The sequence below is a fragment of the Spermophilus citellus genome (assembly GCF_964194105.1).
Source record: "Spermophilus citellus genome assembly, chromosome: 14".
NCBI classification, from domain to species: Eukaryota; Metazoa; Chordata; class Mammalia; order Rodentia; family Sciuridae; genus Spermophilus; species Spermophilus citellus.
This window is the reverse complement of record NC_138194.1, coordinates 4,080,388-4,104,722: the sequence shown is the minus strand read 5'-3', so window position 1 is coordinate 4,104,722 and position 24,335 is coordinate 4,080,388. Positions and strand designations below refer to the sequence as shown.

Below are 24,335 nucleotides of genomic sequence, written 5' to 3'. Positions count from 1 at the left end.
TGTTATTTGGGCCCCTTCCCCAGCCTATGCATTCTTCCGTAGCAGCTGGAGTGAACTAAACTAAGACACGATTCTACCTAGAACTTCTCACCATGAAGTGGTGCCTGCGCGCACTAGGTTCTCTACAGGAGGATGTCAGGAAACGAGTGCAGAACGGAGGGGAAGGGTGGAGAGAGGTAAGGTCAGAATTGGACTCTCTCTCTCTGACCTGGCCTCACAATAGCTCTCAGAGCTAGATAACCCCAACTTCAATCCTCCTGTCAGAATCACCTGTCACTCAACCTTTGAGCCTTTGTCTACTCATCTGTAAACTGAGGACAATAATTGCACCTAGGCATCGGCTGCTTGCTGTGAGGAATTAAATAAGGCTGAAAAATATCCAGGGTTTTGTTGAACAGCAGAAGATTTATCGAGTGCATATTACATGCTGGGAATCGTGTGTGGTTTGCAGGAAACATAAAAGAGAGCTGGTATCTTGCTTAGCCTTGGCAGAATCGTGTGCAAGAAAAAATGTGGAAGACTTTCAAGTGCTCTTTACATTCTAGGTAGAAGGAAATATTACATTGCTTTGCATTATTTAGTCCATAAATATGTGTTGAGGGTTCGCTATGGTGTGGTGCTATGAACTATTCTTGGCTGTAGAGGTTTAAGGAAACACACCGGGTTAGGTTCCGGTCTTCCAGCCGCACAGTCCCCAGCGGCGGTGGAAACGGTAACTGCGGAACCTTTCTCTTCCGCCCCCGGGTGCCAGGGGGAGCACGGCAGGAAATGCGCGAAGGACCACGCGGCGCTGCGCAGCTGCAGTGGGGCCTCAGTCGCCACGGTAACAGGCGCTCAGCAGGTGTGTCACCATGCGCGCCCGGGTCGCGCGGGCCCTTGGGCCTGGGGCTGGAGTGTTTGCTGCCGCTGGGGCGTCTCTAACTTCCCAATACCTCCGCCGAGCGCGGTGGACGTGGCAGAGCTGCTACGAGGCGTGACTACAGCGGAGGAGCAGCCCTGGGCGGCGGCGGCGCGGCGGGCGCCCGGCCAGTGCTCGGTGCTGCTCTTCCCGGGCCAGGGCAGCCAAGTGGTGGGCATGGGCCGCGGTCTGCTCGGCTACCCGCGCGTCCGCGAGCTCTACGACGCCGCGCAGCGCGTGCTGGGCTACGACCTGCTGGAGCTGAGCCTGCACGGGCCACAGGAGGACCTGGACCGCACGGTGCACTGCCAGCCCGCTGTCTTCGTGGCTTCGCTGGCCGCTGTCGAGAAGCTCCATCACCTGCAACCCGCGGTGAGGCCCGAGGGAAGGGGGTCTGCGCCCGGGCCCCCGCCTTCCAGGCCCCCGTCTTCCAGGCCCCCGCCTTCCAGGCCGGGTGCCTTCCAGGCCGGGTGCCTCCATAGCTGATGCTGGGCAGGTTCTTACCGAGTTCCGAGTTCTCGTAGGTGCCTTGCACTGCTGTAGGCGGTTGGCGCGGTGCTCAAAAGGAGAATCCCTACCCAAGGGGAGGCGGTCCATAGTAAGAGCGCTGTGTCAATTACGTAGCATGTCAAAGATATCAGTTATAAAAGGAAATATAGAGCAGGGAATGGAGTTGGGAGCCGAAGTTGGTCCGTAATTGTTGAATTAATTATTGAATGATTCGTGTCATTGCCCTGGTGGTGGAATCCAGGGCCTCAGGAATGGTGGGCAAGTGTTGAACCACACAGCTACACCCCCAGCCTCTATTAAATGATTTTAAAAGGATTAAGCTTCATCCTTAAATGAAGGATCATTGAGAAGATGACATTTTGAGGTGGCTTCACTTGAAAGTGAAGTTAATGGCTGTTAATATTGAATAGTATCAAGACAGTAGATGTTAAGCTAATACTTGAGGGTCTTTCAGTTTTACAGCTACCTTGTGAAGTAAATACTGTTGTTATAGATGAGGAAAGGAGACTCAGGGATATAAATAGATTAGTTAAGTTGGCCTCTTGAGTCTTGATAATAACATTTACTCAGTGCTCACTGAGGTCCAGCTCTGTGCTGAGCTCTTTATTGACAATATCTTCACGAAATTCCCTTGGCAGTGACATGAGGAAGGTCTTTCTTGCCCTCATTTCACAGAGGGGGCTCAAGAGAGAGAGGAGACCTCTCCCAAGCTAAGAAATCCAGTCTCTGTGACTCCAAATTCATGCCTTTAATTTCTGCACTTTTACATACCTTGTGGCCTGGGAGGCTGCTTCAGGCTGGAACAAGAGAATCCAGAACCTTGGGTTGGGCTGTATGTTACCAGACATGACTAGGCTTTAGCCTGCCTTACCAGGAAATTTCCTCATCAGTAAAAGGCTGGACGCAATGAATGTCAGGGCCACCTGTTGACCGTCTTCTAGGTAGAGCACCACGCCAGCAGAACTTGGCTTATGATGATGCTAAATACTCTCATCCCTCAGGTGCAGAGCCCTGGAACTAAGCTCTCCCAGAGAATTTGACCTCATTTTTTGCATCTCTCACTGCAGGTTATTGAAAATTGTATTGCTGCTGCTGGATTCAGTGTGGGAGAATTTGCAGCCCTAGTGTTTGCTGGAGCCATGGAATTTTCTGAAGGTACACAGACAGGGGCTTAGCTTTGCATGTGTGGGGAGATGATATTGCTGGACTCACTAGGATAAGGGACACTGTCACAAATGATACTAAACTTACTCAGGAGTGATAGGGAAGGGAACCCAGGAATGGGGTGACATTGGATCTCAAGGACCCTATTTCACCACGAATCCTTTTGAAGCCTGAAGGACTCAGTAGGGATTTCCTTTCTGTTTTGTAATCTCATGAAATCTGCATGCTCTTCTGTCTTTCCCCCCTGCCTTGTACCTTTGTAGGCCATTCACACATGCCCATGCCTGTCATTCTTGGTAGATGCTCAGTAGATCTTCATTAAATAAATGGAATATATTAATATCAGATCCTTGCTGGACATGGTAGCCAGCCTGTGATCTCAATGACTTGGAAGACTGAGGCAGGAGGATCCCTTGAGCCCAGGATTTTGAAGCAGGCCCAGGCAACATAGTGAGACCCCATGATAGGGAGATTTTTGCTTATGACCAAATAGGGAAAAGACTTGACATTTCTTTAGAGAAGACACACAAATGGCACACACACAAAAAAAAACACGAAAAGATATTCAACATCACTAAATATCACGGAAATACAGATCAGTACCACAATGAAATAGTACTTCATACCCAGGTATGGTGGTGCATACCTATAATCCCAGTGACTTGGGAGGCTAGATAGGAGAATGGCAAGTTCAAGGCCAGCTTTAGCAAATTATCAAGACCCTGTCTCAAATAATAAAAGCGAAAGGACTGGAGATGTAGTTCCATGGTAGAGCACTTGTCTAGCATATGTGAAGACATGGATTCCATCCCCAGCACCACAAGAAGAGAAAGAGTATTTTATACCCACTAGGACAGCTTTAGATAAAAAAAAAAAAGAAGAGGAGGAGGAGGAGGAAAGAAAATAAGCATTGAGAACAATGTAGAAAAATAGGAACCCTCATACATAGCTGGTAGAAATATAAAATAGTTCAACTACTGTGGAAAACAGTTTTGACAAACATGTGACCCAACAATTCTGCTCATAGATATACACCTAAGAAATTAGAACATGTCCACACAGAAAAACTTGTACACAGATTTTTATAGCAGCATTATTTACAGTAGCCAAAAGGTAGGTTGATCAGATGAATGTGGATAAACAAATTGATTCGCCAGATGGGAGAATATTTTTCAGTCATAAAAAGGAATAAAGAGGGCTGGGGATGTGGCTCAAGCGGTAGCGCACTCGCCTGGCATGCGCGCAGTGCTGGGTTCGATCCTCAGCACCACATACAAACAAAGATGTTGTGTCCCCCGAAAACTAAAAAATAAATACTTTAAAAAAAAAGGAATAAAGAGCTGGATGTGGTGGTGCTTGCCTATAATCCCAGCAGCTTGGGAGGCTGAGGCAGGAGTATCCCAAGTTCAAGGCCAGCCTCAGCAACTTAGCAAGACCCTGTCTTAAATTAAAAATAAAAAGGACTGGACTGGGGATGTGGCTCAGTGATTAAGTGCCCCTGGGTTTAACCCCTAGTACCCCCCCCCCGACCAATTTTTTTTTTAATAAAAAGGAATAGAGTCCTGGTATGTGCTGCAGCATGGCTGAACCTTAGAAACCTCCTAGGTGAGAGAATCAGACTTAGGGGATGGTGCCTTTTATAAGAAACATCCAGGAGCTAGGGAAGGGACTCAGGGGAAGAGCACCTGTCTGGGAGGTGTAAGGCTCTGGGTTCCATCCCCAGCACTGCAAAAATCAAAACTAGAAAAAAAGAAATGTCCAGACTGCATGAATCCAATCCATAGAGACAGCAGATTACAGGTGACCAGGGGTGGAGAGAGGAAGAAAGGGGAATGGAGTGTGGTGGGATCCCCCACCCCCATACTGGGGATTGAACCCAGGGTACTCTACCGTAGCCCTTTTTGTCCTTTATTTTGAGACAGGGTCTTGCTAAATTACCCAGGCTGGGCTTGGACCTGTGATCTTCCTCCTTCAGTTGGTTTATTATCTGTGCGCACTCGGCTGGCTCACCTCCGCTATTTAAACAAAGTGTTATAGCACTATTCAGGAAATGAAAAGGGAGAGTTTCATATTTCCATATTCTAGTAAAACTAATACCTGTAGAGTTAATTATATATGTGCAATTTGCAGAATTACAATATATTCACGATTTTGGGTTGAGTTTTTCATTTGACATTTGCTTGGCTGTTGCTCTCGAGCCAGCATGGAGAGTTCCATAGCTCCCCCACCTCCCTAATGTTCTTTCTCTGCTTTCTCTTATGGGCTCCTTGTTGTCACTGGAATCGAAGCTAGGGGCACACTAGCTATATCCCCATATCCTCAGACCCCTTTTTAAAAATTTTTTTTTCAGACAGTCTTGCTAAGTTGCTGAGGCTGGCCTGGAACTTGCAATCTTCCTGCCTCAGCCTCCAGAGTTTCTGGGATGACAGGCGTATGCTACCATGTCCAGCTCTACCACAGGCTCTTAGTAATATATGTGCTGGACAGTTTCTGGGATGAGGGACTAAACCCCATACACGTGTCTTAAGCGCTGAGTACATGAGGGATGTCACAGAGAAAGCTTGTGGACTTGACCTTGGGGACCTCCGTTGCCCGGCAAGCCTGGGTGGGTTCTTTCATCTCTTTTAGACGTGGTCTGCCCTTCCCTGCCCAGGAAGTAGACCCAGGACCTGCAGGGGTGACTGTAGTCACAGCCATTCTCACATCACAGTCACTAGCCCTGCCTGTGGGGACAGAGCCCTGTTCTCTCAACATTTTTATTCATGTTTTATTGAAATTCATTTACTTGTTTGTGCTTGTACAGCAGCCCATGTATCTGTTGGTTCTTAATTGTTTTGTTTTTTTCAATATGATTTCTCTTAAACAATAATATAAATTCCTAGTTTTCACAACAACCCAGGCAGATGGGGTGTTTTGGTCCTCATCTTACTAACCAGAAATTTCAACCAGTCAGAGGTTCTGGGCAGTACAGCTACCATTTGCTCTCTGTCCTTACTGGGCTGCTCAACATGGCTGAGATGTTGACATCAGGGACCAGACAATTCCTTGTTTGAGGGGCCCTGTCCTTCGCCCTGTAGGATGGTCTCTCCTGGCCTGTACCTGTCACGTGTCAGTAGACTCCCCAAGCTGTGACAAGCAGAAAGTGTCTCCCGACCCTGCCTGAGGTAGAATCACCCTGGTTGAGAATCCCTGTCCTCCACCACCCAGGTTTCCAGGTAGGAGGCCCCTCAGGCTCCTGCGTAGTGCCAAGGAGGACTCCTTGCTTTGGACAGCAGAAGTAATCCCTCTGCATGCAGACACAAACAGGTAGAACTGCGGCCCTCTGGGCTGTAATAAACATCAGTGTCAACATCTGTCTGGGCCTCCCTCCTTCATTGTATGTTTTGATTTTTCCAAATGCATCTCTTTCTGGGTAGGTCTGTATGCAGTGAAGGTTCGAGCTGAGGCCATGCAGGAAGCTTCAGAAGCTGTTCCCAGTGGGATGTTATCTGTCCTCGGCCAGCCTCGGTCCAAGTTCAACTTTGCCTGTTTGGAAGCCCAGAAGCACTGCAAGTCATTGGGCATAGAGAGTCCTGTGTGTGAGGTGGCCAACTATCTCTTTCCTGATTGCAGGGTGATTTCAGGACACCTAGAGGTTGGTGTTGATGGGAACCACCTTCATAGGGCCCAGTCCAGCAGGGCAGGCAGGAGTCGCTGTGTACCTGTGAGGCCCCCATGCTGGAGTGGGTGCCCGGCCAAGCGTGGTGAGGGGACTGTGTGGTAGAGAGTGCTGCAGAGGCAGGGGTCAGGAGGCTAGGATACAGCCCACTGCACCCCAGTAGAAGGGGTCCTGAAGAAATAGCCCAGTCCGCATGTAAGCTCAAGGGACTGGATCAGGCAATCCTCAGGGCCTCTCTGGACGCTTCTGACCTGGTTGCTTCCTTTGAGGAAGAGCTGCTGTCTGTTGGATTGCTCTGCCTCACCCTGCTTTTCGGTAGGGGTCTGGTTTTGCCCACAGGTGAATTTCCTTCCCTCTTTCCTTTCATTTGCTGCTTCCCGAGACGTCACTAATCAAGCATCTGCTGTTTAACAAGCACTGGGGGCACTGGGACTGATTAGTCAGAGTTCCTACTGCTAAAGACTTGCAAGGACAGGTGGTTCCAGGCCAGGGGCAGAGGAAGCATCAGGCTGAACTAGGGCGTGGGGCACAGAATATGCATCTAAAAGACAAGGAGGAACTTGCCAGGAGGGGGCATCCTAAGCAGAGGCAGGAACCCCAGGGAAAGAATAACTGGGGACCAAGTGTCTCTGGCCTCTGAGTGAGTGCAGCAGAACCCACAAGAGGGCCTAGTATGTACAAGTCTTACCTAGTGCACCTCCTCTCCGCCCTGTGCCACAGGGAAGGGAGTCTCTCTCTCTCTCTCTCTCTCTCTCTCTCTCTCTCTCTCTCTCTCTCTTTTTTGATACTGGAGCTTGAACCTGGGGCACTCTCTACCACTGAATTACATCCCATCTTTTTTTTCCTTTTTTTAAACAGGTTCTAACTGAATGACAGAGGGTCTTATTGTGTTGCTGAGGCTGACCTTGAACTGACCTCCTGCGTCAGCCTTCCAAACTGGAAGGATCCTTATTCCCATTTCACACTCAGGAACCTGAGGCAGGAGGAGATGCAAGTGCTTGGAGATGACAGAGGCAGATGGTTTTTTGAGACAGGGTCTTGCTGAGTTGCCCAGGCTGACGTCAATCTTGTAGTCCCCCTGCCTCAGCCTCCCCAGTGGCTGGGATTAGAGGCGTACACTACAGCTCCTGGCTAGAGGCAGAATTTGAACCCAAGTCTTTCTCACTGTGGAATTAGTGTCCTCCACCTGATCATGCCCAGATGGTCCCTTCCAAGGGCTTGCTTTGGCCCATGTCCTCAGATGTCCCTCTAAATCAGCCAAAGCCCACAGGGCCTCTTATGACTGTTCTGACTTGATGGGCAGGTCAGTTAATTGGGGAGTAGCCCCGAAGTGTCCAGGAGAGGCCCCTGGTCAGGCAGGAATCTCTTCCACAGTGTTCCTGCCACATCCCATCTACTGTAGGTAAGGACTCCTGGAAGTCCCAGATTTGTTCGGCACCCAAGGAAGTGCAAAGAACTCAGGGAAGAGAGGGCACCTGAGCAAGAGGCCCCTGTCCACCAATTGATATTGAGAAAACTCCTTGAGTCTGCTAGGCCAATGCCTGGGCCAGGGGGCATCCGTAGAATAGCCTGCTGAGCCTTTTGATTGAGACTTTGACTCCTGTGGCTCTAACCCGGGGCTTGAGTTGGCTTAGCAACCTTGAGCAGATTCAGAAACCTGACCTGGAATGTGCTTGGAGACCACAGATGCCACGGAGGTGCCATGAGTGGCTGTCCACATAGATGCAGTTCATAAAGACAGCGTAGGCATGGTGGACGGCTACAGGGTTCTGGAGGCCCCTGTCAGAAGACTCAAAGCTTCTGGGGCACTTCCTCAGATGGACTGAGGATGATAATAAACTTGAAGTCCCAGGACAGATCATTCCCAGTTGTGCTATAGAAGCCAGCAACCCAAACCTCTTGGTGGCCACAGCATGCTACGTAGTGCCCTCTCGTGGTACTTGCCTGTCCTGCTGGGCTCCGCTGACCATTTTCACCCCAGAGTTCAGACTGCTGGGTCACCCTCTGTGGAACCTGATAGACTAAAGACAAGGAAAGTGTGGTGTGGGTTTCACTGGTCAATGTACGTCCCACAGTCATGCCTGGATGGGCAGTGAACGATTTCCCTGTGGGGCTGGAGGATGCAGAGATCAGTTAACAAACCAAAGTGGTAATCCCTCCTACCCTTTTAAGGGAGAGATAGCTGTCCTGTTATTATAATGACTTTCCAGTGGACATGGTGGATGATGAAAATTTATAACGCTTATATAGCAATTTTATGCTAAGTAGAGTTCTCATAGCCCTGGAGATAACTATTGTCATCCCCATTTTACAAATGAGGAAACTGAGGCACAAGTAAAGTAAAAGTGCCTGTGATCATGTATCTACATGGGATCAATTTCAGTCCTACCTCAAGTGCACTAGGGAGCACCTCTTGTTGCCCGTGCCCTGCCTCTGAGCAGGCTGGGAGTGGAGTCAGGAGCAGTTGTCCTGCACAGAACTCCTTTAGCAGCCCCACTGTGGCTAGGCTCGGTTGTGCCCTGAGGCCAGGGCTTCTTAGGAATGTTTACTGTTTTAAAGGCCTTTGCAGATCACAACCTACTGATAGCTGCAGGGCTTTCTCAGCTGAGCTGCCTATTTCATGAGCTTCCTGAAAGGGGGCTTGGATTTTGCCTCTTTATTCTGGTCTTGAAGATTATGGAGGAACAAGAAGCAGGCTGGTAACACTGAGGAGAGGGGAGAATTCTAATGGAGAATGAACACACCTAGGAGACGCTCTTAGGCAGCACATCTGAGGAGTCTCCTGGGCAGCCTTATAGAGTGGGCGAAAGGGACGAGAGGGAAGAGGTTCAAAGATATGAAGTCACTGCCGGAACCACCAGAGTGGTCAGCACTGAGACGGGGACAGACCCACATTTCCACATTGGCAACTTTTCAGAGGTTCTGTGGTCACTTTCTCACTAGGGGCATGGGAATGGTCAGCTCTATAAAGCAGGATCTCTGGGACACAGCACACACCAGCCCGTTCACCTGGGACTAAAGATGTGAATTAGGTTCTCACACAAGTGCTCACGGGACTAAACCTGTGTGCACATGGGAGAAACGCACTGCTGAGCCCAGGCCAGGAACTTGGTCCCAGCGAGGACCATGCCTCTGCCCCTGGGGTCCTTCCCGAGACCTGCCTGGCTGAGCCTCTTTTCCCCCCTCAGGCTCTGCGGTTTCTCCAGAAGAATTCCTCCAGGTACCACTTCAGATGCACCAAGATGCTGCCTGTGAGCGGTGGCTTCCACACCCGCCTCATGGAGCCCGCTGTGCAGCCCCTGGCACAGGTTTTAAAGACAGTGGCCATCAGGAAGCCGCTGGTGGCCGTCTACTCTAACGTCAGTGGGAGCAGGTACCTCCACCCCACGCACATCCGGCAGCTGCTGGGGCAGCAGGTGGTGTCCCCGGTGAAGTGGGAGCAGACCATGCACGCCATATACGAGAGGACGAGGGGCACCGAGTTCCCCAGCACGTGGGAAGTGGGCCCTGGCCAGCAGCTGGGGAGCATCCTGAGGAGCTGTAACCTGAAGGCCTGGAAGGGCTAAGGCATGTGGACGTGCTGCGGGCCAGTGAGGACCCGGACGCGGACCTGGACCCCAGCGAGTCTCCCCGGTGACTGCTGAGGGGCTCGAGACCCTGGGCAGAGCCAGTGAGCTGGGCCTGCCCTCCCGAAAGCTGGCTGCCCCAGCATGGAGAGGGAAGGTGGGCCCGTGCCCAGGGCCACGTGAGGAGCACTGAGAGGGAGGGCTTCTTTCCATGACGCAGCCACTCCTCCTCCTCTAGAAGACCAAGGCCACCTGGGCACTGGATACCTGCAGAGCTGGACGCCTGCCGCCCCTTCAGACAGGCAGGGTTTGCCCCATGCAGCTGGTGCCCTGCCCTGTGGATGCTGAGGACACACCAGCATGGCCTCAGCCAGGCCAGAGCCAGAGGGGCCCTGCACTGCCCTGCAGCCTGCCAGTCACCTGGGGCCAAACTCCTGGCTCCTTTGTCCCTGAATCTAACAGGCTTAGGATCTAAGTGACCTTGGCAGCCACACTGTCCACCCCTCACTCAACCGCATTCCTATAGCCAGGGAACACATGTTAAGTCCTGCCACATGTTAAGAGAGCAGGTGGCCTCTGCCCTGGCAGAGCTCCCTGAGCAAGCTGGGCACTGTGGTGTGCTGAGGCAGGGAGGACGGCTGGGCCCTGACCCCCCCAGCGAGCCCCAACCTCTTTATGAAGTGCCATCCATGGTCACACTGGTCACTGCCTGTGGCCCCAGGAGCCAAGCAAGACTCTCTGATGTCCAGCTGTGCAAGCTGACATTAAATACCAGCCACTCTGAGCTCTGCACCTGGTGTTTCCATCTCTCAGTGACAGGGGGACATCTCAGTGGGAATGAAGCCCCTGGATTGTCTTAAAACACTGTTACTTAGGCACAAGTCACACCCTGGATTGGGGCTTCTCATTTTCAATTCTATAGTGTTTCTGCCCAGGACCCTGTTGGCCTCTGGGCAGAAACCGTCAGTGTATGGGCCAGTCCCCCTCTGTCCTGGCTCCAGGCCACTCCACACCTAAGCAGTGCTTCCAGGAATTGTGACCTCAGAATGTCCCCCAGGTTTCCCTGCAGCTCTAGCTGAGGACCACTGCAGAGTTCCCCCCAGAACTCAGTTCTCATCACAGCCTCCTCTGAGTATCATCCAGGGCATAGAGTCCTTTAGAAAGGACTTTTTATTTCCTCCCTTTTGTTTGAAGTCGGGGTCTGGCTGAGTGCAGTGGCGCTGCCTGTATTCCCAGAGATTCCAGACATGAGGCAGGAGAATGGCAAGTTCAAGACCCACTCCAGCACCTTAGCAAGATCTTCAGCAACTTAGTGAGACCCTGTCTCACTAAAATATAAAAAGGACTGGGGATGACTGGCATTCCTGGGCTCTGGGTTCTATCCCCAGCACCCCCCAAAATCAAAAAGAGAGGTGTATGGGGTCTGACTTTTGCCAGAGCTGGTATTGAACCCCTGGGCTCAGGGTTGTCCCCTAGTTCATTTTCCAGGTAGTTGAGACAAGGGGGGTCTACACGCCCACCTGGAAAGAATTATTCTCAAGTCTTTGTCATAGGAAGAACTTGTTATTTTCCAACCCTCATCACCTCTTTATGGAGCTTGAAGTCAGCAGCTGTGGGGGATGCAGGTGCCACAGTCTTGGGTCTTCTGACAGTTCTGCAGGCAGGTGGGGATCTTAGAATTATGCTCAGCTCTAGGGACAAATCCCAAATAAGGGGCCATGGAGAGTGAGCAGTGGATGCCTCTGGGAGGCTCAGGCACGGGCCCTCCTGCTCTTGGGGACCCGCCTTTTCTTCAGAGCCTTAGGTGGCATGAGGAGCCCTTCATACCTAAGCCACAGAGCGGGAAGAAACCCAGGGCATATGGTGCTGACCTAGGAAGATTTTGGAAGCTGTCAGCATCTCCACCTGCTGAGGAATTGGCTCCTTCTAAGTCCCCCTTGGGTGCGGTGTCAGTGGGGAACCCATCTGTTCTTCCAGCTCTACCTGGAAGGGGGTCCGCCCCGTGTGCAGCAGGAATAGCTTTCCTTGGGCACTTCCCAAGTGGCTCATTCTCGCCTCTTCATCTCCAGGAATCCTGACCCAGCCAGGAACCTCATTCAAAAGCCTTTGAAACCCTGCCATGTCCACAGGCTGGATCAAGGACCATCTCAGGCACACATCCCCACAGGGAGTCAGGGTCACCTTGACCTGCTGTGGGCACATGATGGGCCCCTAAAGCCTCCTTGGTCTGAGGGAAGTCCCTCCACTGTCCCCAGACAGCCTGCACCCCAGCAGGCCCAGTGGCCATCCCCAGGGCCAGGTCTATTCCACCACCTTGGCTGGCCCAGGGCCTGCTCAGGGCTCTGCTGTGTGGAGGGCTTCAGGAATCAAGAGGCACTAGGTGACCAGTGGATTTTCTGAGCCATTGTTCACCAAGACCCGCCTCCACACAGGGCTGGGCTCTGTGTGAGGTGGGTCAAGTGTGGAGGGAATGTGCCAGTCCCAATTCTTGCAGTGTCCCAAGGCTTGGGGACAGTGAAGACTGCTGGGCCCTGCTGCAGCCAGGGATGGGTGGAAGCAGCCTGAAGCCAGATGTGCAGGCGGCAGCTGGCCTGTGAAGGGGGCAGGCAGCCTCCTGGGCACTGCCTCTTGCCCTCTGGTGGGTGCACTGCCTGGCATGAGCACCAAGGTGCCAGCCCAGGGTCACAGCTGTGTTGGTGAGGAGAGGCTGCAGCCACATGCCTGTATCAGAGGCTCAGCCAGGTCCCTGTCCTGGAATGGTCTGTGGGAGATGCTGTGTAAGACCCTGGCCTAAGTCAACTTCTACCTCCTTTGCCATGCCCAGGCCACAGTAGGAATTAGGGACTATGGGATGTCTGTCTTGAGTAATCTGATTTATTGTCCTCAAATTTTTGGACTAATCTGTAAGATCCATCAGGTTTTCTTACTGGTAAAATCAGGGTATTGGGGCCACAATTGTTGCTCAGTGGTAGAACTGGTCGCCTAGCATGTGTGAGACACTGGGTTCCATCCCTGGCACTGTAGAGAATCAGATGTGACTGTGCTACTATTACTGTCCTTGATGGAGTCTGCCTGCAAACAGGATATTCTGTCAAGGTATAGATAGGTAACAGCGGACATGCTTGAAAACGAGGTGTCTGCTGTCCTTGGGAGGGCCTACTAGCAAACGAAAGGCTCCTTCAAGGTTTAGATAAGGTAACAGCGGACATGCTTGAAAACGAGGTGTCTGCTGTCCTTGGGAGGACTTGCCTGCAAACGGGATGTTCTGCCAAGTGGGCTAGGAGGGCGCTGAGAAACATTTTATTATCTGTTCTTTACAAAGAGCAGAGCTCAGCATACTCCGGGCCGAGAATAGATTAGCCATGAGAAGCGGGTCACTTCTGATTAGAAAGTAAAACTTCTGTATGCTATGTTTAATTAGCTGAAAGACCTGATTTATTGATGTTGGAAGGCTGCCTTCTTTGTTCACAATACTATAAAAAGATTGCTTGTACACAATAAAGGACTTTTTTTCTGTTGCTGCTTTGCTTGCTCTGCTTCTTCTTTCTTTTCCCATGCTGACCTGCAAGTGAATTACTGCAACATGGCACCACATAAAAATAGAAACAAATAAAATAAAGTTACTGTATCAATCTACAACTAAAAATATATATATTTAAAAAACATCGGGGTGGGCTGGGGATGTGGCTCAAGCGGTAGCGCGCTCACCTGGCATGCGTGCGGCCCGGGTTGGATCCTCAGCACCACATACCAACAAAGATGTTGTGTCCGCCGATAACTAAAAAATAAATATTAAAATTCTCTCTCTCTCCCTCTCTCTCTCTCACTCTCTCTTTAAAAAAATAAATAAATAAAAAACATTGGGGTATTATAAAGGGACATGCTGGGTTCAAGGAGGCCATCTTTAAGCAGTTCTGTATTGCAGGTTGTAATCCTCATCTCCCTTCAAGAGGGATCAGGTATTGTTTTCTGTTGTTTCTCCTATAATTTTTAGTTCAATGTGTATTGGGGTAAACTTAATCCCTTTCAATTTCTCTCTTTTGTCCAGACCTCAGGAAGAATCTTTTCTTCCTCCTTGGCAGTTAGAAGGTCAAGGGAAACTTGAATTTCCCTAGGACTAATTTTCAATCCGATTCCTAGTATGGCCATTAAGTCTCAACCTAAGAGATTGGTCCCTGCTTTAGGCACAAAGAGGAACTCTTTTTGGGTCTATTTTTGTATCTTACTTGGGTCTTTTAAAAAATGGAGACATTAAACCGAGCGTGGTGGCTCACACCTATAATCCCAGCAGCGCTGGAGGCTGAGACAGGAGGATCTCAGGTTCAAAGCCAGCCTCAGCAACAGTGAAGCACTTAACAACTCAGTGAGGCCCTGTCTCTAAATAAAATACAAAATTGGGCTGGGGATGTGGCTCAGTGGTAGAGTACCTCTGAGCTCAATCCCTGGTACCCCCCCCCAAAAAAAAAAATGGGAACATTAAATCTTTCCTCTTCTACTCCCAACATGAGCAGCCACCTGCTGGACATTGGTATATGGGTAAGGTGATATGCTTAAAAGGAATGAGCTTTCCCAAGTCAGTCAGGAAAGGCCTCTTTTCCCCTTTGGTTCCCACTTCTTGGTAGAAGCCCTTGGGTGGGGGAGCTCCTGGCCTCCCTCACCTTCTTCACAGGTCATGAGGGGTGTCACCTTGTCCTCCCTTTCCCGTTCGGGGCTTTCCCTCCTGAAGTGCCCTCCTTCAGAGCAGCTGTTTTCTCCTTTTCCCTCCTGAGGTCCTTTGGCCTGTGTCTCCTGGGTGTCTTGATTAAAGCCCTTTTTGTCCCCAATTTTTAGGGCCCACTTTTCTTTGGCTTACTTGTTCTCTGGTGGAGAGCACAATTTGAGCCTTTTGTCTGTTTCTCTTCACTCTTCTTTACATATAGTTTTTGTGATTCCCTCAATAATTAGTCTAGATTTTATCCTTCCAGTTTTCTAGTTTCTGGACTTTTCTAGCAATGTCAGGCTAGCCATTAGTCACAAAGTGTAGTTTTAACATTTTTGCCCAAAGGGGCCATCAATATCTACTCCAGAATATCTCCTCATCTGCTCCTAAAATCTACCCAAAACTTCTGCTGGCGCTTCATCTTTCCCTTGCTGAACATCAAAGCCTTGGCTTTTCCCTTTACAGTTAAATCTCTTGTGATCTCCTGTGGGCCCTGTGTATTTCATAATTATTACCCCAGCAGGGCCCTTGACTTGGGCAGGCAGAATCTGATCTGGCTGCCACACTGTTCTCCAAATCATTCCCTGTCCCGTCCAGAAAGTAAAACACACAAGATGGACATAATCTTGGTCCAGGTGTAAAGCTGGGGGCCGTGGAATTGGTCTAAGTGGTCTGTAGCCCCATGGTGTGGGTCTTCCAACAGAGCCTTTGGTTCCTGTTTTAAATTTCTCACCTCTACAGTTAAGGCAGCATTTACAAATCGGATTTCTCCACCCCTGAGGGAAACTTCCCCCTAAGGGTCCAGTGGACAGTACCAGGGAAAGATGAGATGCTGGTTCCACATGACGGCAGGGGGCTCTGAGTGTCCTTTTATCATTGTTTCAACTCCTTCCTTAGCTTCCACAGCCAAGGACACAGAAGAGTGGAGGCGTGGAGGCCCCTGGATGGGCTCAGATTCCTCCAGCTTTCATTGTTGGACGGTATTGGCCTTGAGGAGCGCTCGGGTTTGAGTCAGAATTTCAGCCACCAGGCTAGGGTGGTGGAAGATTGGCTGGGGATCCCACTTGTTTGGCTCCCCCTCTGGCTTTTAGGAATCTTAAGGGGGAAATGACCACAGGTCCTTTTCTTCAGGAGGAGGTAGAATCTATTTCCTCTGGTAGAACTATTTTTTTTAATATTTATTTTTTAGCTGTAGTTGGTCACAATGCCTTTATTTATATATGGTGCTGAGGATCAAACCCAGGGCCTAGCCCTTGCTCTACCACTGAGCCACAGCCCCAGGCCTAGAACCAACATTTTAACATAAGGCCCAGAGGACTCTAGGGGAATGTTGGTGTCTTTCCCCTGCCAGTGTTCTTTTTCTCCAGAATATATTCTTTATTCCCATCAAGCTTTCCTGGGGCTGGCCTCCTGTCCCTGAATAGAGTTTCAACCTCCTGGCTGCAGGCTCCCTGCACTCCTCCCCCAGATATCTGGCCAGATGTCCCGACCACCAAGGAAGTACATTTTTTCCTCCCCTAGTCTGCTGATGGATCTGGTCCCCACAGTGCTTGCTGGGCCCTTCCTGGTATTGCTGATCCACTTTTGCTTTGGGGTCTGGCCTCAGAGATCCAGGTTTCCTCCTCTACTCTGGCCCCCTAGGCAATGTATGGAGCCCCACATTACACCCCCAAATTTGCTAGAAATACCGGATTCCAGGAGAAGTCACACATACTAGGAAGTAGCTGGGCAGGGCAAATTTTACTTCTGCAAAAGGGTGTGCTAGGGAACAGAGCAAGCAGGCACACCTGGGTGGAAAATCCCAGTTTTTATCCCTAAGGGAAGCCCTGCCCCTTGTTCTGCTAGGGATATAATCTACAGGACTGTCTAATTTAAAATGGGGAGGGCAAGGTGAGGTCTCTAGTTAAGGCATTGTGACTGGAAGATGGGGCAAAGGGAGATCATATCTGGGGTCTGTGTTCCTGCCCACAGATAGCATAGCCGTGAGGTATAGGCTGGGGAGCGTAAAGTGGCTACAGTTTAACCATATGGTTTGTGGCTTAAAATGGCTCCACCTAATCACACATTGTGAAGTTTTAAGTTCTAAATCACAGGAATATGATTTTGTAACAGACTGGAAAACTCAGATACAGGTTTAACTTCCACAGAAAAGATCATTAATCTTACAGTCGAAACGGGGACCGAATCCCGGTGGGGACAGGTGCCCTATGCTATCTTCCTTCTTCTTTTTTTTTTTTTTTTTTAAGAGAGAGTGAGAGAGGAGAGAGAGAGAGAGAGAGAGAGAGAGAGAGAGAGAGAGAGAGAGAGAGAGAGAATTTTTTTGTTTTTAATATTTATTTTTTTAGTTCTCGGCGGACACAACATCTTTGTTTGTATGTGGTGCTGAGGATCGAACCCGGGCCACACGCATGCCAGGCGAGCGCGCTACCGCTTGAGCCACATCCCCAGCCCTATCTTCCTTCTTTTAGTATGCACAGAGCTATGTCTTCTGGGCCCCGGACTGGCAGGGCACTACCGAGCTCAGGACCTGGTCTGCATACAGCTAAGGTCGGAGCCCCGAGGCCGTGCAAGAGGGCGGCGCGAGGGTGACAGCATCGGGCCTCTGGACGGAGCGCACAAGAGCCACCCATTGCACGGATGTGCAGGCTGAGGCACGCGGGGTCCCGCGGCTGGCACGACTCGGGGCGACGCGGGGTGGGGACATGGAGCCCCCATCCAGATGGGACTTTTAGAGCCGGGGTCTTCAGACATCCTGCCTCAAGGGACTTCCTTGGGACATGCCGGTGTGGAATGGGGAGAGACTTAGGTCCGAGTCCCTGGACCTTGGTACATGCCCTGGTCTGCCATCAGCCAGTGCATTTGGCCGGTGCCTGGCTGCACTCCCTGCGCCCAGCACCAGCCGATCGCTAAGCGCGGTCTCACTGAGTTGCTTAAGGCCTCACTTAGTTGCAGAGGCTGGCTTTGAACTGCCAACCTCCTGCCTCAGCCTTCCGGGCCGCTGGGACAGGTGTGCTCCACCGCGCCTGGCTAGCCCTGGGCTTTTCTCATGCCTGTTTTACCCACGTGGAAAGAGGCTCCGCGAGGACCTTGCTTGCTTGCTTGCTAATTGAAGAAGAAGCCAGCGTTCAAAAATCGTGCCTTTAGGCTGGTACTTGTGGGAATTCGAGTTCTTTAAACCCGTGTGCAAGGTCAAAACTGCTTCAAGCTCCTTAGAAGCAGCGCAGGGCGCACCTGCCCTGGAGCCTAGGGGCTTCCAATCCGCAAGCACCCAGCTGCCTGGCTGTCCGCACCCTGCCCTCTGCAGGAGCGGGGCCAGCTTGCCCTGCGCTGGGCCTCGGAGTTGGGGAGGGCACGGGCAGATAGCCCACGTGGAGGCTTTGAACTCAGGATCCTCCTGGCTCAGCCTCCTCAGCTGCTGGGATTACAGGTGTGCACCACCGTGTCCAGCCATTTCTCCACTCTGGATGCTCAGGCTGCATATGCAGCCTTGAGAGAGCATCATTTTCTACCGCGTGCTGCAATCCTCACAGGAAGACTGGAGGAGAGGCTGGCTTTCTTTCAACAATCCTTTCTGTAAAACTTCTTAAAATGCTGATTAGGAGGGGCAGGGGACAAGGAATAAGTAGGCACCCAACAAATCTAGCCGTATCACCCCATAATTGTTATAATTCCTCCTATCCAAGAGAACCACCCTGTGATGAGGTCATTTGTATTCGGTCCTCTCCAGGTCTACACAGACAAGTGGGCAATTTTTATCACACAACCTGTGATCTCCAAGATATAACTCTCCCTGTGTCTCTATTTGCAAGTAATAGTTATTCAGGTTGACTTTTCCACTGACCCCTCCTTCAGAGCCAAGGAAGTCATCTAAGACCAAATGGTTCTGGCATGACTTGTCTTGGTTGAGCCAAAGTATTGAGGGCCTTTACAGGTTCATTTGTTATAATCTCTAAAACAGCCTGTAGTGTGACAATGGGATTCAGCATATAGATAGTGGTACAATATCTCCCAAACCCATCTTCTGCCCATGTGGCAGGCCCATGGTGTTGACCATATGTTCTGGGGCCAGTCATATCTTTCCAGTCAGTAGAGCCCTTTGGTTTCTCTGGGTGCCCTCTGTTTTATATGTTCTCCTTAAGATAATGGGAGCAGGAAGAAATACGGTCAGATTGTTCCTAACACGTGCCCCAGAGGAAGCACAGAGCAGGTGTCTTTCCACAAGTCCAAGATAATCCTTCTGGGGCTCGCCATTGGATGTTGGCACTGCCACTATCCCATGCCTGTTGGAGGTGAGAGAAATTAGACAGGGGTTAGGTTTGGGCTCTGGGTGGTTTGGGGAGCCACCTTTGGGTCTTCTGAGCTGTCATATTGTAGAACCTTTGGTGCGAGCACATCAGGTTCCCAGTAGTGGAGTTTGAGGTACTGTATTCCGTCAGTAGATTGAGGGAGCCTAATCTCATTGTGAGGCTCCAGCTGTTATGGGCTGATTTGAAAACTAGGTCAGACTTACCTCATTTTGTTCATATACCTCATCTTGTGTGAAATTGGCCCCCTTCCCCATGAGTCCATCGCATAGACGCTGACACCTCCACCCCACCACTTGCACCCTGACTGCAATGGCTTTGAACTACGGAGCTGATACAAGTTTGTCTTCCTATGTCCTGAAGGGCAATTTCTGAGAATATGTACTTTTCCACTTTATGAAATATGTCTTGTGATTACAACCGCCCCTCCCACCCCCTTCTTTGTGGTGGTTCAGTCCTTATAAGCTGCTTTCTATCCCTAGTCAGAGTCGAGGGGGGCAGAACTGCTTGCTTCCTGCTTCCCCAGCTCTGGCCAGCATAAATCCTTTGTCTTTCCTTCAAAAAGAGTGGAATTTTCTCTGAGACTTTGGAAGAGCACCGTGACACAACAGGTCTACCTCTCCAGCCTGCCAAGGCCATCATGCTCCCATATTAGTTCCTCCACACACACAAGAAGTCTTTAAGGTCTGTGCACTAGTTTCTGCTAGAGCTAACAACAAGCTTTTAGTTTTGACAGAGATGGGCAGCGGGGTATTTTCTGTCTCTGTATAAACCAAATGAAAGATCTGGTGAGAGGCAGTCTGAAGTGTGATTGTGACCCTCTGGAACTGTAGCAGAGTTCCAGGGTCAGTGCCTCGCCTGTGGGGTATGCCAGTTATTCCAATTAGGCTCACTTGTAATGTGAATGGTGAAATTAACTGGGTTCTAGGCTTTAGTTTGGCAGCTATTTTGTCTCCTTCATTCCAGGAGTCGGGACTCACATCCAGAGTAGGTACAACAGAATTCTTCATCTGCATCGCACCCTCTCCAGGAGGATGGGACACAGGTAGCTCACACATATATTTACTTTGGAGCCTGAATTCTTGTTCCCAATGTTATGGTTTGGATGTGAGGTGTTCCCCAAAAGCTCAGGAGACAATACAAGAAAGTTTAGAGGAGAAATGATTGGGTCATAGCCTTAAGCTAATCAGTGGGTTGATTCCTGATTCGACTCATTGAGTGGTAACTGGAGGCCCGTGGGGTGTGGCTGGAGGAGAGGGCTCACTGGTGGCCTGGCTATGAGGTATACAATTGTATCTGGCAAGTGGAGATCTCTCTGCTTTCTGGTCACCACGTAGGCTGCTTCCCTCTGCCACACTCTCCACTTGATGTTCAGCCTCACCTGGAGCCCACCTTCTAAGGACCAAGACCTTTGAAACTGTGAGCCTTCAAATAAACTTTTCTCCTCTACAATTGGGCTGATCAGGTTCTTTAGTCACAGCATCGAAATTGCTATTACACCCAGTATAGGATTCCACATGGTATCGTGGAAAGCCATGAATTATTCACAGCTTTACAGTCGTCAAAGAGTTGACACTAGTAATTTCAGATTGGTGATTTGGGTCCAAGTAATTATGATGGACAGACAAGGCTAGACACCCTAGGAATTTTCAGGAAGCAGGTTTAATTAGCCACAGCCATCCAGAGGGGCTATTGCCAGATTTCTAAACTCTGGGTCTGGAAATTGAGATTTATGCTCAGTGGGTGGTTATAACAATTATTTTTTGTTCCATATTTTTAGGTTGGACAAATTTGCATAGCAAATTCTCTCTCTTGAGACAGTCTATTACCCCATTTGTCTGCAAACCTGGCATTACAAACCACAATGAGCTCTCTGCAAAAAACCCTGTGGACATTCTTTGCAAAAATCTTGCCAACAAGGAGAGAAGCTTGTAGGTTAGGATTATAATAGGGGCCTTTTGGGGTGCTACATCAATTAGAGGTCCTCTTTCATGATGCCTGACCTCTAACCACTACACAGTTGTTGAATGTCATGGATCAAAGCATCTCTATTAGTCCCCAAGTTTACAATGGAATACATAGTTTTGTTGTGAGTGCAACTTTTTGGAATTTCTGTCAGGCAGGAGAAATGAGTGGACCTGACCTCCGTGCTTGGATACATGGGTCACATGAGAGATGGTAATATGGGTCAACTGCTCAAAAAACACTCCAGTCTGGATTTAAAGCAAATTTGAGAGTCTTTATTATCTGGCCTGAGACTATTCTTCACATAGGTCCAAGTGACCCTGTGGGAGAACAGCCTCAAACTGTCTGTGACCAGAGTATTTAAGGAAGAAAACCACATCCTATGGAATCTGCAAGTTGCAAGCAAGCAGGACGCAAGGACTGAGAAAGCAGTTAGCAGAGCAAAACCAGAAAACCGCATCCTGCGTGCGAATACAGAAACACAGATTTTTTTTTTAAAAACAGCAGATATGACATGTTCACAGGGGGATTATAAAAATGGAGTCACTATGATTATACCAATCTGTCTTTGCTCATGGCTATATTGATTTAACCTTATTTATGCCTAGGTTAACCTATTAGCCTATATTTATCTATAACTATATTGGCCTACTGACTTATACTTGTCACCTTACTCTGCTCTACATCTTATTTCCTACAGCTTAAATCCTATGTCTTACAGTTACAGGGCTATCCTGCTACTACTTACACTTACTCCCAATGAACCTATTATGTTCTAGGCTTCCTTCTAACTTATCACTAGGGCAGTTTAACATTCCTCATCACATAGTACTTATTTTTATCATCCTATTTATCTTATCTTACTTATTCTACTTACCAATATCTTATATCTATAATCTATATTGATTAGACTCAGACCATAATAGTGGAATCTGGCAGCACTGTGGGGGACCAGATTATTAACAGCAAGGAACAGTATTAGCACACACACTGAGAAAAGGCGGCAGGATGCAACAGTGAAGAGACATCTGCAGAGAATAAAGCAGGCTTTTTTGAGCAGGTGGTCGACTCCCCACGTTCAGCATGGCCAGAGCAGAGCTTTGAGATCGTCGTCTCCTTTGCAGTGTCAGGCGCAGCGGTCTCTCTGAATTAAGGACTGTCCTCCATTCCTCTCAATCCTCAGTCACGCCAGTGGGTTTGGCTTTGACAGCACTGGGGTGGTTGATGTTACAGTGTGGGGCCATCTCCACATTGGTTTTAAGGGCTCCTTTTTCCAGTCTTATCTAAACCTGGTCCCCAGGTTTGTAGGGGTGAGCAGTCATGCCCAAGATATGGACTTTCTCTCTGTGATCCACTGATGAACCTGTGAGATGGAGGGCCCTAGTCCTCGTAGCTGCTTAGGTAAATCTAAGTCTCCTAATTCTTTGGTGTCTCCCTTTAAGCCGACCATCAGGGTGGACACCCATACAGGATTTCAAATGGTAAAATTCCTATGCCTGCCTGGGGCGACCATCTCACTTTTAAGAGGGTGACAGTCAGCATGCCTCCCCAGGACAGACAGGCTCCTGATGTAGTTGACCTCGTGTTTGAGGGTTCGGCTCACACGCTCTACTTTCCCTGAGCTCTGAGGGTGACAGGCAGAAGGCAGTTGCCACTGAAGTTTTACGGGCCTTGCCTCCTGCTGCACCGCCACAGCCACAGCTACTGGTGCCCGGTCTGAGCCCATGGCGAGAGGCATCCCGCGTCTGGGAGGAATGTCTCTCAGGAGAGCTTTGGTCACTTCCCTTGCCTTGTCAGTGTGGGTTGGAAAGGCTCCCACGCATCCTGAGAAGGTGAGACAAAAACGAGTCAGTATTTGTATCCTGCGCTCCAGGTGATGTCAGTGAGGTCCACTTCCATATCTTCAAACAGGGACAGTCCACAGTGCTGTGTTCCGCCAGTATACCAGGTCCCTGGCAAGCACTGTTTGTTTTGTAAGCAGGCCATGCGACACTGGGAGACGGGAGCAGAGGGCAGGCGTATGAGCAGCAAGGCCGCCTGGCCTGGCCAGGCCTCAGGACAGCTCTGCCCAGCTGCTCGGCTCCTACGGCTGGCGGGCCAGTCTCTAAGCTGCCTGTTCTGGAACATAAAGTCAGGAGAGTTGGGTGAGATGCCAACCTGTCTCCGCCTTGGTCTCCCCTTCCTTTTTTATCCATTCTTCTTCCTCAGGAGAGGACCTGGGCACAGCCAGCATCTCTGGGACTAGCAGGCATTTGGGTTATCTGAGAGCTGCCTCTGGACAGCCTGATAGGCAGCACAGCAGCATGGCGGTTCCCTTTGGCCACCCTGTGGTACCTCTATGGTAGCCTTTGAAGTGGACAACTGCTACCTCCTTTGGCTCTCAAACTGCTCCCAGAAGTTTTAAGATTTTGGCTTGGTTCTTGGTCCTTTTTCCTTCTGCAGTGAGCAGTCCTGTTTCCTTGTATGAGGCTGCGTGGACACATACAGCATCCAAGGCGTACCGTGGGCTGGTACAGATGGTGGCTCACTGGTCTTGGCTGAGTTCCAGTGTTCATAATTCTGCTTTGTGCTGACCACCCTCAGGGAGGTGCCTCTGCTTCCACCACCCCAGAGTGGGACACCACAGCACATCTGGCCGTACTCTGGCCATCTACCATGAAACTGCTTCATCGGCATACAGGGACCAGGGCTGGGTTTCGGAGTGGCTCGTCGGTCGCTTGCTGGGAAATATGTCACCCAGTATTTCTAAACAGTTGTGGGCTGGGGACCCACCTTCATCTGGCAGGAAGGTAACTGGGTTTAGAGCTTGTACAACTTCCAGTTTTACCTGCGGACTTTCACAGAGTAACCCTCGATAGCGAGCCATCCGAGCAGGCATGAGCCAGTGATGAGCTCGGCTGTTCATCAAGGTGATGAAGGAGTGCGGGCCCTTAACCTCCAGGCCTTGTGCCAGTGTTAGCTTCTTAGCCTCCTCCACCAGCAAGGCAGTGTCGTCCAGAGCTCTGAGGCAGGGTGGCCACTTGGCTGCAACAGAGTCAATGTTTTTAGACAGATATGCCACTGGCCTCTGCAGAGGTCCAAATTCTTGGGTCAGGACCCCCAAGGCCGTTCCATTCTTCTCATGAACAAAGAGGTTGAAACTCCTGGTTACATCGGGAAGCCCTAGGGCTGGGGCCTCAGAGATTTTGTCCTTGATTGTTTGAAAGGCCACTTTCTGGCTTGTTCCCCACTTAAGGGGAGCCTTCTTTTGTCCTTTTAGACTCTCATACAGGGGTCTGGCCAGGTCTGAGAATCCAGGAATCCACCTTCTGCAGAACTCTATCTTTCCCAGGAATTCTTGGACTTCCCGACGAGTGGTGGGGGTGGGGATGGCGCAAATTTCATGTTTCCTTTCAATCCCCAGCATTTGCTGTCCCTGTGTGATATCGATGCCTAGGTACCTCACCTGCCTCTGGCAGATCTGTGCCTTTTTCTTTGATACTCGATATCCAGCCTCTGTTAGTAGGGAAAGGAGGGCCTTTGTTCCTTCTAGGCATTGGGCCTGCGTTGAGCTGGCCAGCAGAAGGTCATC

General features: G+C 50.1%; 1 pseudogene across 1 annotated transcript; it reads left to right on the top strand.

Moving 5' to 3' along the window:
* Window positions 1-851: 851 nt before the first annotated feature.
* Window positions 852-9,867, top strand: LOC308633551 (malonyl-CoA-acyl carrier protein transacylase, mitochondrial-like; annotated as a pseudogene). Its single transcript, XR_014024330.1, has 4 exons — window positions 852-1,270; window positions 2,476-2,563; window positions 5,989-6,206; window positions 9,419-9,867. The product of XR_014024330.1 is annotated as a malonyl-CoA-acyl carrier protein transacylase, mitochondrial-like (transcript).
* Window positions 9,868-24,335: the final 14,468 nt, after the last annotated feature.